Below are 16,140 nucleotides of genomic sequence, written 5' to 3' on the forward strand. Positions count from 1 at the left end.
ATATTTATTCGTTTGAAGATATTTGGTCCACAATGAAAGATTTTGAGCCCTTGATGCAACAGCACGCTTTGTGGCATATGTCAAATGTATTGATACCGATATGGGAACAGGGGTATGGAGGTGTGGCTCCGGCGACTTTGCGAGATATACAGAGCGGAGCCTTCAGAACGAATACTGGGGTGAATGAGGTGATGCGTAGCTTACGCGCTTTATTACAGTACAGAAATGAATTGCCCTCTGCAGGTACGCCCCATTTTCCAGGTATACATCCAATGCGTGAGGTGCACCCTATCTTTCATCCCGAAATCCCCGAGATAGTAGATCCAGTCACGAGGGCTGTCACCAGGAACAGGGTAGATGCACATTTTCAGGAGCAATGGGTGTATACTCCATGGAAGAGAAGTGAGGTACTAGCCTTAAAGGCTCAGTTGCCAGATTCTAGAAAGAACCCTACTGCATACTACAAGGAGTTAACGGAAGCTGCGTCTTCCACTGTAATGACTTTAGCCGATGTTGAATTGTTTTTTGGGCTTCTGGTGCCAGTCGATGTATGGCGGCAGGTGAAAGGAACAGATCATTCGGAAGAGTTGGGGGGTACGTGGCAGGAGTTGCAGGATTGGGATAAAGAACGTAAGCCAGGAGAAAAGCCGAAAGCTGAGATTTTGGCCTTGCCGGGCGCATAATAAAATACATGCACTCTCTCATTCCCCCGAAGAAGGTAGACTGGGACAAGTTGACGGCTTGTAAGCAGAAAAAGGATGAGGCAGTCTCGGACTTCTTCACGAGGTTTGAAGAGACGTTTATGGATTTCAGTGGGCAGGATGTGTCACAGGATGGAGGGTTGCGACTCTTTGTTAATAGGTTTGTCATGAACTTATTGCCCGAAATTTCAGCAAGATTGCAAGCGTCGGAGAGCACATGGACAACGTCCTCTCCTTCTGGTATCCTCAGTATGGCACAGTATTATGAACACAGAGAAAATGAGAGTAAGGACAAGCAGGAAAAGAAGGCTAAGGATTTGAAGACTAGGGTTTTGTTGCAGCAAGTGTCGAGGGGCCGAGGAAGAGGTGCGGCGCCAGGTCGTGGTGGTGGCGGCTATGGGAGAGGTGAAAGTAGAGAAAGATTGGGACCGAATCAGTGTGCGAAGTGTAAGCAAGAGGGACATTGGTGGAGGGATTGCCCTCTATTTCAGTCGAATGCCGGTACAGGGCGAGGACGAAGAAGAGGTAGTGGTGACTCTGGGAGGCAGAATGCACGGTTAGATGGGGCAGGGAGGCCAGGAGGTAATTATTTCGACAATGGCGCAGACAGACAACAACTGCAAAGGGGCGGTGGTCAGTACTATAATGATGATTACTCAGTGGAGGATCTGACAGGGTTCTCCCACAACTAGGACAGCGTAGGACAGAGCGAGGGACCAGTGCCTGTGGAAGTTGATCAAAGGGGACCCTATGTCGAGGCAGACTTATTGGGGTCTCAGCAAAAATTTCTAGTGGATACGGGTGCAACGAAAAGTTTGGTGGCTCATTCTCGGGTCCCAGGGGTGGCTCTGTCTGGCAAGAACAATATCTCTGTGGGTTTTTCAGGTACCCCGGTGATTAGCCCCATTTCTAAACCCCTTACGTTAACGATTGGTCCTTTCACTGTTGATTCACCGTTCCTATTGACATCGAATTGTGGAGAAAATTTACTGGGCTTAGACTTACTGAAGAGGTTGCACGCCACCATCTATTGTTCCTCGGACGGCGTGTACCTCTCGTTAGGCCGGACTGTCGCTCGCCCACTACAATGTTTTTCTAAAGATGACCCATTACCACCTGAATTTGAAGGGATACCCGACAGTTTGTGGGCTGTCAATGATACAGATGTAGGTAAAATGGATATCGCCCCGGTAACAATAAGGGTAAAGGTGGGAGCAAAACTACCCAGGGTTCCACAGTACAGGATTCCTAGGGAGGGAGAAAAAGCCCTGTTACAAATAATACAAGATTTGATTCGGTCTGGTGTAGTGGAAGAGACGGATTCGAACATATGTAACAGCCCTATACTACCGATCCTTAAAAGACGGTCGCCTGAAGCTACAGATAATACTCCTGATGTATATAGGTTTGTGATTGATCTGCGCCACGTGAATAGAGTAGTGGAGCCACAATACCCGGTGGTCTCGGACATCACTACGATATTGACAATGATTCCCCCCTCTGCTACATATTTCTCTGTTCTGGATCTGAAGAATGCTTTCTTCAGTATTCCAGTACATGAAGACAGCCGTTATCTATTCGGATTCTCATTGGCAGGCCGAAGCTTCAGGTTTAAGAGAATTCCCCAAGGGTACACTGAAAGTTCGAGCATATATAGTCAGGCACTGAAGGCGCAATTGGATGAACTGGAACTTCCACCTGGCAACGTCATGTTGCAGTATGTGGACGATATCCTGATAGCGTCGGACGACGAGAAGGGTTGTCGGGATGCTACGATTAAATTACTACACCATTTGGCAAAAAGGGGGCATAAGGTGTCCCTTCCAAAGTTTCAATACTGTCGAACGGAGGTTACCTACCTCGGTCACCTCCTTTCGAAAGTGGGGAGGAGATTGACGCCAGAGCGCATAAAAGCGATTACTAACATGAAGGTACCTAACACGCAGCGAGAGGTGCGCGCATTCCTGGGCATAACATCGTATTGTCGCCAGTGGATACCTAATTATGCGTTACTAACAAAACCCCTATTGTACCTGACTACCAAAGAAGTGCGCGAACCCCTACCTTGGACCCCTGCATGTCAGGAAGCGTTTGAGTTACTAAAAACAGCTTTATGTTCTGCGCCCGTTCTGGGAACACCTGATTACCAGAAGCCTTTTGTTCTTTACGTACATGAGGCGGAAGGTTGCGCGTTGTCTGTCTTAACACAATGTTTTGGAGGGAAACAGAGACCCTGCACTTACTTCTCTGCAATGCTTGACAATGTGGCAAGAGCGCTGCCGAGTTGTCTGAGAGCCACGGCGGCTGCTGCGGTCTCTATAAGACAATCGGCAGGGCTTGTATTGGGTTCAGATCTCACAGTAATGGTACCGCATGCTGTGGACATTTTACTAAACAGAACACAGACGCAGCATTTAACTAGTGCTCGTCTTACCGGTTATGAGATGACCCTCTTCGCACCTCATGTGACGATAAAAAGGTGTGCTACACTGAATCCTGCCACATTGTTACCTATCCCCACTGATACACAGGACGATGACATACATGACTGTCTGTTTAGGACAGAAGAGGAGACAAAGGGGAGGGTGGATCTGACGGACAAGCCCTTAGACGAACCGGACGGGGAGTTGTATGTGGATGAGTCTTGTTTCAAACTGGCAGATGGTACGTCGACAGCAGCGTATGCAATAACGACATTACAGACGGTAGTGGAGACCTCTAGGATACCTTACAATTCGGCCCAAGCTGCAGAGATCATTGCCTTGCTGAGAGCATGTGAATTGAGTGAAGGACTGGACGTGAACATTTATACTGACAGCCAATACGCCTTTGGCTTGGCTCATAATTATGGGCGACTGTGGGCAGAACGGGGATTTCTGACTTCACATGGACAACGCATACAGCATGGTCCACTGATATTACGACTGTTAGCAGCACTGACGTTACCCAAGCGATTGGCTGTGATAAAGTGTAGCGCACACAAGACAAAAGTGGATGATGTGGGACGAGGCAATGCCTTTGCAGACGAAACAGCAAAAGAGACTGCTCGGACAAAATTACCACGGATGTTTGTGGCAGGACCAGCTAGATGGGTCCCAGATGTTAATATGTTTGCAGATACTGTGCAGAGTGTAAAAAATATACAAGAGAAAGCGACTGAAGACGAATTGAGGACATGGAAGGATGGGGAGGGGCGATTGGATGCGGATGAATGTTGGACAGACGTGACCGATAAGAGACGATGGTTACTTCCGAATGCATATGTTCTTCCAGTGGTGACGATGGCCCATGGGCCTGCACATATTAGCGCCAAAGGCATATGCAAACTGTTGGACCCAGTGTGGAGCAATAAAAATATCACCAAAGTGGCGACTCACTTGGTCCGACAGTGCATGGTGTGTTTGAGGCACAATCCTGGAAAGGGTACCCCTGTCCCGGTGGGAAATTTTGCACCTCCCTCTTTCCCTTTTGAGGTGATTCAGATGGACTATATTGAGATGGAAAGGGTTAACAATCTTAAATATGTCCTGGTGGTTGTATGTGCTTTTAGCAGATGGGTGGAGGCATTTCCAATGAAGGACTGTACAGCCATTTCTACTGCAAAGATGCTAATAAAAGAGTACTTTTCTCGCTTCGGATTACCTAGGGTGATCTGGAGTGATAATGGCATGTCCTTCAATGCGGAATTAATGAAGCAGATATGTAAAGGCTTACAGATTTCCCAAAAGTTCCACGCGGCTCAACACCCTCAGGCTGCAGGACTTGTGGAGCGGTTTAACGGAACGCTCAAACTAAAGATGGCCAAAATACAGGAGACCACAGGACTCCGATGGCCAGATGCCCTTCCTTTAGCCTTGCTTTCCACGAGAGTAACAGTCAATTCTAAAACGGGCATCTCCCCCCATGAGGTGATATTTGGCCGCCCGGCCAATGTCTGGGGAGTGCCCAGGCCTAAGTGCTTCTCTGAAATTCAGTATCCTTTGTTGACAGACTACTTGTATGCTTTGACTAAAGATCTTCGTTCTATTCATCAGCAGGTAGCAGACACCCTGAAGCCGTTGCCGGAGGGGCCTGGACATTCCATCAACCCAGGAGACTGGGTCGTCGTACGAAGATATCAACGGAAGTCCTGTCTGGAGCCAAGGTGGTCGGAGCCGTGACAGGTGCTCCTCACCACGCGTACAGCGCTTCGAGTGGAAGGCAGGAAGGCGTGGACGCACGCCTCGCACGTGAAGAGAGTCCCGCTGCCGTTACCCTACGACCAATGGGTAAGAGAAGGCATTGCTGATGAGGAACATGAGCAAATACCCAGATATGTTCCCTTCTCGGATGCTTCACTGAGGGGAGAGGAGCAAAGTGGCAAGGAGAATTCAAAGTCACGTGCAGAAAAAAGTGTTTCAGTGAGCTCTGCTACTCCCGTTGCTACTAGTGAAGAGACATCAGAGAGTCCAGCACCTGCCATAGATACACCTGTTTTGTTCACTGATCCCGAAGTGCGAGGGAGCACTCGCTATAATCTGCGGCCCGAAGAAAATTAAACAAAAAAAGGGTGACAAGTGTGATGGACTAAACACTGGAAGAAGGGCTTAGTGAACATTCTAATAACGAAGATTTAGTGGTAGGGATGGACTTGTAAGAGCCCTGGTGTTTAGCTGAAGATTGTGTTCTATGAGACTATAGAGTGGTGTGGGGCCCAGATTAAGTGCTCCTCTATTTCAAATGCTGTGTGTTGAGCGACGTGGGAATAAGGTATGGACGGTAAAAGCCTGCCTGTGAGGCTTTGAAGGACACAGGGAGAAGATCCCTTCTTTTTTAGGGTTGAAGAACCCCTCTGGCCGGTTTCGTGGACTGTCTGGGACTATTTTTTTTATTTTTTTATTAGAAGTGTTTTTTTTCATTTTTTTGATATATATTTTTGAACAATTTTAAAAAATGTACCCTTTTGGTCGCCCCATCCCTGATGAGGAGCAGCCCTTTGCGGCTCCTCCGAGACCCGTGCCTGATTCCCCCTGGTTAGCCCTTTCCCGAAAAGGAAAAATAGTGCTCCTTATTATAGTACTCATTGCCTTTATAGTGACTCTTGGTATATTGTTCTTTTTGGATAAAGCCTACCCCGTTCATGTGTTTGCACCGACACCTACTGCTGTTCCTGAACATAACATGGTTACTGTGGATTATGGTGAGCGAATGCTTAGGAGAGGTTACAAAGAAAATGTTTTTATAAAGACTTTGCACCATGCTCATGTCACCACCAACCTTACTGACTGTTGGGTCTGTGGGCTCCTATCTTCTGCTGCCTACAAGAAAGATAGATTTCTAGCACTTCCTTTGACACCTGTGAATAGTTGTGTGGGGTGGTATACTCTCATAGGTCTTGTCAAATATTTTCAGCAGCCAGATTTTCTGACTCCTCGACTGCAGAATAGGGGATCGACAATGACAATGCGAGTACGTCCTCTACCTCCCTCTTCCCTAGGACGGATATATATTGACGGACGTTTTGATCAGACATTTATAGAGACGTGTGAGAAAAAGGTGGGCCGGTTTTTGATTCCAAATGACACTGACAAAGTTAGGGAAAGTTTTTTTCAATTGAATTCCTCCTTGTCTTACAGACACCCCCCAAAGGGAAATGACAGTGTTAAGTCTCTGATACCCCTGGCTGTGGTGGGTCCCCCACCATTTTTCTGTATTGAGGGCAGGGGCCCTATCAAGGTTGGTAATAGTTCTTGTAATGTGACGGCATTAATACGTTTGCCTTTCAGCCCCTCTTTGGTTACTCCCCCTAGCATCTATTTTGTGTGTGGAGATAATGGATATTTATGGTTGCCCGAAGGTTGGGGTGGGATATGCTACTTAGCCTATATGATTCCTCCTGTATATGTGGCACCCTCCGACTACCATAAGACTCATCGTAGGTTTCCTAGTCCACAAGAGCAGCGCAAAAGGAGGGAATTTCAGGTAGATGACGTTGACCAGACAGACACCTCCTCACAGCAATGGGCTAATTTTTCAAAGGGCTTACTGCCTTTCTGGGGTCCGATATTTAATAGTAGGGCCATTCGACGACTGTCCAGGGTAATGGAAAAGGTAGTCCTTACTGAAGCTGACATTGCGACTAACATGTCTGTTGAGATTCAGGTTATGAGATTATTTACGATTCAGAATAGGATGATGCTTGACGTCATCCTAGCAGATAGGGGCGGAGTCTGTCGCGTCATCGGGACGTCTTGTTGCGTGTATATTCCAGACTCAGCTCCGACTGTTAACTTGGCAGTACAGAAATTGCATAGATTAGCGACTGAACTATATCAGGATAATGGGACATGGTCCTTACAGGGGTGGCTCTGGGGTGCTTTCTCCTCTTGGGGTTGGAAAATATTAATGGGTTTGGTTGGTGTGGTGAGCGTAATACTGACATGTTGCCTTTGTGTATATTGCCTCCCTCCATGTTGCTCAATGTGTGCTACGAACTTGTGACCACAAAAGAAGGTGTCAGGTCAATATACTGCTTCGATGATTACTGATATTCCTGACGCCAATTGGTTGATGTTTATTGCAGATGATGTTTTTGAATAAATATGATGTTCTGCCCTTAGAATGGATGTGTCGGCGCTACCTTTTGGCAAATAAACATGGCTGCAGTTAGCCAATGATGCTAAAAGGAGGGTCTGATAGAATTCAGTTTTCGATGCCCCAACCATCCCCATTCTCATATGTGAGTTAGCATCATATGGCTAACTGATGGAGTACGTATATATACTTGTGTTGAATTATTCCCGTTTGCTACCTTATTATTCAAATGTATGTGTGACGATATTAGTTCCTTAGCTTAGCTTGTGTGCCGCCATTTTGTGTATCCCTCTGTGTCCGCGAGCCTCACTCGCTCATCTGCCCCTCCCGCAGGAATAGAGAATTTCACTAAGACAGCAGTTTTCGTTTCTCAGCTTACTGTGGTCGAAACTAACAAGTCTCTTTATCAGTAATGTTCTCATGCCCCAGAGACGCTGAAGCCTAGCTCCATGGCCTTGAGTAAAGATAGCGATGTATCCTTTGCAGGTGCAGATGCCTGCTGCATGATGGCATTGTTCACTGGTCTGGGTTTCAGTAATTTTCCAGAAGGGGCGTACCCTAATGAACTGTGTTGCATTATAATGTATTGCTGTGATGCAGAGAGTCAGTCCTCTCGTTCGCACTCCTAGGAGTGAGGTCGGACAGGGCCCTCTCATATGAGTGTTGTTTGGCCGACACCCCCTTTTCCAAAATCGATTTTGTCCACACTAAGTGTGGGAGGGTATACTCAGACGTGAGTCCCTTGCTCATTGCACCATCAGGATTCAAGCAAGCCGGGCTGACGACGGCTGAAATGCCAGAAACCCGTCCCCGGAAGCTTGTTTCCTTCCCAGTATACGAATTGGCTTGGTAGTTTGGTTTGCCCTGTTCCCATCATGCACTGGGACAGGAACAGACTAATTTGCATATAGCCAGGTTCTGAGCTGGGATGGTGCAGTGAGCTAAAAACGGTGATGGATCAAGCCCTGATCTCTTGACTGGGTAGGAGTATTCTGCATCATTCAGAAACTCTGTCCATCACCACCCCCTTTTCCAAATCGATTTTGTCCACACTAAGTGTGGGAGGGTATACTCAGACGTGAGTCCCTTGCTCATTGCACCATCAGGATTCAAGCAAGCCGGGCTGACGACGGCTGAAATGCCAGAAACCGGTCCCCGGAAGCTTGTTTCCTTCCCAGTATAAGAATTGGCTTGGTAGTTTGGTTTGCCCTGTTCCCATCAAGCACTGGGACAGGAACAGACTAATTTGCATATAGCCAGGTTCTGAGCTGGGATGGTGCAGTGAGCTAAAAAACGATGATGGATCAAGCCCTGATCTCTTGACTGGGTAGGAGTATTCTGCATCATTCAGAAACTCTGTCCATCACCACCCCCTTTTCCAAAATCGATTTTGTCCACACTAAGTGTGGGAGGGTATACTCAGACGTGAGTCCCTTGCTCATTGCACCATCAGGATTCAAGCAAGCCGAGCTGACGACGGCTGAAATGCCAGAAACCGGTCCCCGGAAGCTTGTTTCCTTCCCAGTATAAGAATTGGCTTGGTAGTTGGGTTTGCCCTGTTCCCATCATGCACTAGGACAGGAACAGACTAATTTGCATATAGCCAGGTTCTGAGCTGGGATGGTGCAGTGAGCTAAAAAACGGTGATGGATCAAGCCCTGATCTCTTGACTGGGTAGGAGTATTCTGCATCATTCAGAAACTCTGTCCATCACCACCCCCTTTTCCAAAATCGATTTTGTCCACACTAAGTGTGGAAGGGTATACTCAGACGTGAGTCCTTTGCTCATTGCACCATCAGGATTCAAGCAAGCCGGGCTGACGACGGCTGAAATGCCAGAAACCGGTCCCCGGAAGCTTGTTTCCTTCCCAGTATAAGAATTGGCTTGGTAGTTTGGTGTGCCCTGTTCCCATCATGCACTGGGACAGGAACAGACTAATTTGCATATAGCCAGGTTCTGAGCTGGGATGGTGCAGTGAGCTAAAAAACTGTGATGGATCAAGCCCTGATCTCTTGACTGGGTAGGAGTATTCTGCATCATTCAGAAACTCTGTCCATCACCACCCCTTTTCCAAAATCGATTTTGTCCACACTAAGTGTGGGAGGGTATACTCAGATGTGAGTCCCTTGCTCATTGCACCATCAGGATTCAAGCAAGCCGGGCTGACGACGGCTGAAATGCCAGAAACCGGTCCCCGGAAGCTTGTTTCCTTCCCAGTATAAGAATTGGCTTGGTAATTTGGTTTGCCCTGTTCCCATCATGCACCGGGACAGGAACAGACTAATTTGCATATAGCCAGGTTCTGAGCTGGGATGGTGCAGTGAGCTAAAAAACGGTGATGGATCAAGCCCTGATCTCTTGACTGGGTAGGAGTATTCTGCATCATTCAGAAACTCTGTCCATCACCACCCCCTTTTCCAAAATCGATTTTGTCCACACTAAGTGTGGGAGGGTATACTCAGACGTGAGTCCCTTGCTCATTGCACCATCAGGATTCAAGCAAGCTGGGCTGACGACGGCTGAAATGCCAGAAACCGGTCCCCGAAAGCTTGTTTCCTTCCCAGTATAAGAATTGGCTTAGTAGTTTGGTTTGCCCTGTTCCCATCATGTACTGGGACAGGAACAGACTAATTTGCATATAGCCAGGTTCTGAGCTGGGATGGTGCAGTGAGCTAATAAACAGTGATGGATCAAGCCCTGATCTCTTGACTGGGTAGGAGTATTCTGCATCATTCAGAAACTCTGTCCATCACCACCCCCTTTTCCAAAATCAATTTCGTCCACACTAAGTGTGGGAGGGTATACTCAGACGTGAGTCCCTTGCTCATTGCACCATCAGGATTCAAGCAAGCCGGGCTGACGACGGCTGAAATGCCAGAAACCGGTCCCCGGAAGCTTGTTTCCTTCCCAGTATAAGAATTGGCTTGCTAGTTTGGTTTGCCCTGTTCCCATCATGCACTGGGACAGGAACAGAGTAATTTGCATATAGCCAGGTTCTGAGCTGGGAGGGTGCAGTGAGCTAAAAAACGGTGATGGATCAAGCCCTGATCTCTTGACTGGGTAGGAGTATTCTGCATCATTCAGAAACTCTGTCCATCACCACCCCCTTTTCCAAAATCGATTTTGTCCACACTAAAAGGTCGATTAGGATCGCGGATGGACTTGCGTCTGTCCGCAACCCCAGAGCAGGAGGGAACCTCCGCATGGCATGCGGAGTTCCCTCCTGTGCAATTAGGATGTGACCGCCACCCTGGCGGTCACATCCTCTATTTTTAACATTGCGGCGGGTGCAGCTTCAAGCTGCACCCGCGGCAATGTTAAAAATGCACGCATTGCATTTGCATGCAGAAAGAGGCAGGCACCGCGCGGTGCCTGCCGCTTTCTGCATGCAAATGCAGGGGGGTACCATAGGTACCCCCCATGTGCACCCCCCATTCACCTAGGGGGCCCGCAACGGGCCCCCGCAGTGAAGTTCCGTATGCGGAAAACCCGCCTCAGAAAAGCATAACTCACTGGCCATCCTAATATGGTGGACGGTGTCTGGAAGACACCGTCCACCATATTAGAGCTTTTCCGCCGGGGTTGTAATCCGACCGCGGCGGAAAAGCTGCGGACGGAAACCAGGACCCACCAGCCATCCTAATGTGGCGGTGGGTCTTTGGTCAGTCCGCTGTGGTTTTTCTGCATCCTCGGGGCCGGGGGTGGCTTCCGCCGGCCCAGTGGATGCGGAAAAACTGCAATCGTAATGACCCCCTAAGTGTGGAAGGGTATACTCAGACGTGAGTCCCTTGCTCATTGCACCATCAGGATTCAAGCAAGCCGGGCTGACGACGGCTGAAATGCCAGAAACCGGTCCCCGGAAGTTTGTTTACTTCCCAGTATAAGAATTGGCTTGGTAGTTTGGTTTGCCCTGTTCCCATCATGCACTGGGACAGGAACAGACTAATTTGCATATAGCCAGGTTCTGAGCTGGGATGGTGCAGTGAGCTAAAAAACGGTGATGGATCAAGCCCTGATCTCTTGACTGGGTAGGAGTATTGTGCATCATTCAGAAACTCTGTCCATCACCACCCCCTTTTCCAAAATCGATTTTGTCCACACTAAGTGTGGGAGGGTATACTCAGACGTGAGTCCCTTGCTCATGGCACCATCAGGATTCAAGCAAGCTGGGCTGACGACGGCTGAAATGCCAGAAACCGGTCCCCGGAAGCTTGTTTCCTTCCCAGTATAAGAATTGGCTTGGTAGTTTGGTTTGCCCTGTTCCCATCATGCACTGGGACAGGAACAGACTAATTTGCATATAGCCAGGTTCTGAGCTGGGATGGTGCAGTGAGCTAAAAAACGGTGATGGATCAAGCCCTGATCTTTTGACTGGGTAGGAGTATTCTGCATCATTCAGAAACTCTGTCCACCACCACCCCCTTTTCCAAAATCGATTTTGCCCACACTAAGTGTGGGAGTGTATACTCAGACGTGAGTCCTTTGCTCATTGCACCATCAGGATTCAAGCAAGCCGGGCTGACGACGGCTGAAATGCCAGAAACCGGTCCCCGGAAGCTTGTTTCCTTCCCGGTATAAGAATTGGCTTGGTAGTTTGGTTTGCCCTGTTCCCATCATGCACTGGGACAGGAACAGACTAATTTGCATATAGCCAGGTTCTGAGCTGGGATGGTGCAGTGAGCTAAAAAACAGTGATGGATCAAGCCCTGATCTCTTGACTGGGTAGGAGTATTCTGCATCATTCAGAAACTCTGTCCATCACCACCCCCTTTTCCAAAATCTATTTTGTCCACACTAAGTGTGGGAGGGTATACTCAGACGTGAGTCCCTTGCTCATTGCACCATCAGGATTCAAGCTAGCCGGGCTGACGACGGCTGAAATGCCAGAAACCGGTCCCCGGAAGCTTGTTTCCTTCCCAGAATAAGAATTGGCTTGGTAGTTTGGTTTGCCCTGTTCCCATCATGCACTGGGACAGGAACAGACTAATTTGCATATAGCCAGGTTCTGAGCTGGGATGGTGCAGTAAGCTAAAAAACGGTGATGAATCAAGCCCTGATCTCTTGACTGGGTAGGAGTATTCTGCATCATTCAGAAACTCTGTCCATCACCGCCCCCTTTTCCAAAATCGATTTTGTCCACACTAAGTGTGGGAGGGTATACTCAGACGTGAGGCCCTTGCTCATTGCACCATCAGGATTCAAGCAAGCCGGGCTGACGGCGGCTGAAATGCCAGAAACCGGTCCCCGGAAGCTTGTTTCCTTCCCAGTATAAGAATTAGCTTGGTAGTTTGGTTTGCCCTGTTCCCATCATGCACTGGGACAGGAACAGACTAATTTGCATATAGCCAGGTTCTGAGCTGGGATGGTGCAGTGAGCTAAAAAACAGTGATGGATCAAGCCCTGATCTCTTGACTGGGTAGGAGTATTCTGCATCCTTCAGAAACTCTGTCCATCACCACCCCCTTTTCCAAAATCGATTTTGTCCACACTAAGGGGGTCATTAGGATGGAGGATTTTCCGCATCCTCCGGGCCGGCGGAAGCCACCGCCGGCCCGAAGGATGCGGAAAATCCTCTGCGGACCCACCAGGACCCACCGCCACATTAGGATGGCTGGTGGGTCATGGTTTAGGTCTGCAGCTTTTCCGCCGCGGCTGGCTTACAACCGCGGGGGAAAAGCACTAAAATGGTGAAGGTGTCTCTTAGACTCCAGTTCATCAAAAGGAGATAGGACACTTGTAACCACTTTTTCCAAGAGATTTGAAAAAGCCCTCATAAACACTGCGTATCTCGAGAAGCGAGTAGTGTCAGGCATTGGGTCCGGTACTCTTCTTTTCTGAGGATGACCACTCCTCCACCCTTATCTGCGGGTTTGATGACTATGTCCGTATTTGTTTGAAGTTCTTCTAAAGCTTTTCTTTCCAATCTGGTCAGATTTTGATACGGTCTCTTGACACTCTTTTCCATCTCATCAATTCCTGTTAGGATGGCCTGTTCAAAGGTTAGTATTTCTACTGGTACCATGTTGGTAGGTGGTGTAAAATTAGACTTCTTGCGGAGGTTAGTGTCTCCGAGATCGGTGATTGGGGCAGACTCAGAAAAGTAAGCTTTTAATTTGAGTGAGTGACAGAATTCAGATAGTTCACATTTTAATCTGAAGAGGTCAACATTGGGAGTAGGGACGTAACCAAGTCCCTTGTTTAGGACGTTTTCTTGTTCCTTCGATAGAATCACTGAGCTTAAATTAACTATTAGTGACTCGTTTTGCTGGTTCCTGGTTTGGATGATGTCATGCTCCTCGTTTGAACATTCGGCTGTTGGTCTTGCCATGAAATTGTTCTTCTTCTTCCTCTTTGGTTTTGGCCCCTCAATAAAAAAGGATCCTGATTCTGGTTGTTATTCCCCTGCGGTGGTATGCCCATGTAATTCTGCATTTGCTGGGATCCGTGGTTGTACGGATTCATCCATCCGGTATATGGTGGCATGTAGGGCTGGAAGAATGGCATAGGAGGGCCCATGAAGTTTTGTCTTGGCCATCTATTACCTCTTCTTTGTGGTCTAGATCGAAAGTTACCTCGGCCTTGTCTACGGCCTGAGTCATCGGACCCTGTATCAGACCCTCCGGATGAGTCCCAAGCATCGGAATCATTATCTGTTTTTGAGTCATTCGTCTTATAATCAGTTTTGGTATAAGGGTGCATTCTTTCATGACTAAACTTTTTTATATCCTTGCTTAGTTTCTGCAGTTTACTTTGCATCAGAAAGTCTTCACTGTCTGATATTTCTTTGTTTAGATCTTCTAGTCTTTTTTTATAGATCGCTGGTTGTATGCCTTTCTTTAGTTCCGCTTCAATGGCTTCTATCTCTATTAATAGGGCATCCGATAGTCTCCTGGCAGTTTTTACTATTAGCACAAGGTAGTCGAGGGTGCACTTCCAAGAGATTGCCGACCAATCGCGTCTAAAGGCTAGATCATGAAGAAAAATTCTTGGTGCATTGGTGATCCAGAGACCACGGGGCGCTATTTTTGCGCGTAGGTACTCCGTCATGATGATTCCGTGAATTGCGACCCTTATTTGTTCCTGTTTTTTTGCTGTAAGACTGTCCCAATCATCGGTCTGTGCCAGTACTTGAACTAGATCTGTGTTCTGAATTAAGGTATGTGCTGCTAGAATCTCGCTGATATCATTCCCCGTGAAACTCAAACCATTCATGTCTTCCATGTTGGATTTCTTGACAAAGTGTCTGTTAGACAAAGTTCCTACAGCTGCACGCTGCTTAATGTACTTAGTTATCAATAGGAAGGAAGAGGAATGGCTGTCCTATCGGTTCCCCGAAGCAAGGTACAGTTCATCAAAAGGAGATAGGACACTTGTAACCACTTTTTCCAAGAGATTTGAAAAAGCCCTCATAAACACTGCGTATCTCGAGAAGCGGTATATTTTATTCTCCGCCCCACGCAAGCGTTATGGCAACAGTCATTGGGCTTATTCAGTCAGTGTCTTGCCAGCCTCACCCGAGGCGATCTCTGGTTTTTTGTGGCAGTATCCAGAGAAAAGCGAGTTACCCCATTGAAGCTGAGTGATAAGATAAAAAGTGTGCAGGTGAATATAGGCTTTATTCAGTTCACTTGACCACTTATTAAAATTTATTAGGTATGCTCTGGGGATAGTTAGGAATCCTTAGCATAGGTCAATTAGACAAAAAATAACGTCGACATGTTTCTGCTCTGTCGGCCCGAGGGTCTAAGAGCTTTCGTCAGGACAAATATACAAAAAACACACAAAGTGAGTAGAAAAATTGATGTCAAATTTTTGACATAAAGGGACTCTATTAATTAATAGTCTTACCCTTGAAGGTTTTCATATACCTAAGGATTTAAGAGGAAAGAGAAATGGGGGTAACTAATAACCATTTGGCAATTTCATTCTAGAATACTGGTTTAATCAAACATGCATTGTGTCGATATGCATATTGTATAATTTTTACAACCAATAGTGCAATTATAAGAAACACACAACAGAAGTGACATTAAGGTGAACTTGGGGGAAGAAACAGCGATATCACAGTAGTGCACAGTTAACTTATGGTATGATAATTCATACCTGTGAATTATGGCTTGGTTTTTGGGCGCTTCAATAGCAAGAGGCAGGAAATGTAAAGTCACTCTTGTACTTGTATAGGCATTGTACCTCGTGGAGAGGTCTTACCTTAAAAAGAAATCGACCGCATTTCAGCAGGAGGGTTCAGGCTGAAAGGACATCAAGAAACGGGGTTGTGAGGGAGCTGTGTGTTAGTAACTGACACACGGCGGTGGAGGTGGAAACACTCACCCGCTTTCAAAGCTTACTCCGCGTCTTGTGCTGGCTCTGCCTCCTGGACGCCGGGAGCACGCGTTCGATGGCGTTTTACCAGATTTAATCATGGAAAGAGAGAGCGGACATGTGTTGTTTGGCAAAACGGGGTACTTTTAGAGACAAAAAAATGCAGTTAGCTTCCTATGATTTTGCAATAAATGATTTTTGCGTGATGAGCATGGTTTATCTTAAATTACCAGAACTTAAAAGCGGTATTATTAAACAATCGGCAAAATGCCGAACGAGGTGGTTTTCATACCATTTGCTTCTCACTTAGATGTTAATGTGTCTCATTTATGTGTGGGGCTTGCAATTGAGTTGTTAGGGCTCAATTTACAAAGTTTACTGTGGTGCTCATAGGTTCAGCGTGCAAAGCGGACATTTGTTGTCTGGCAAACTGGGGTACTATTAGAGTCAAAAAATGCAGTTAGCTTCCTATAATTTAGCAATAAATGATTTTTGCGTGATGAGCATAGTTTATCTTAAATTACCAAAACTAAAAAACGGTAT

This window comes from Lissotriton vulgaris, chromosome 6 (genome assembly GCF_964263255.1).
Source record: "Lissotriton vulgaris chromosome 6, aLisVul1.2, whole genome shotgun sequence".
In the NCBI taxonomy this organism is placed as follows: Eukaryota; Metazoa; Chordata; class Amphibia; order Caudata; family Salamandridae; genus Lissotriton; species Lissotriton vulgaris.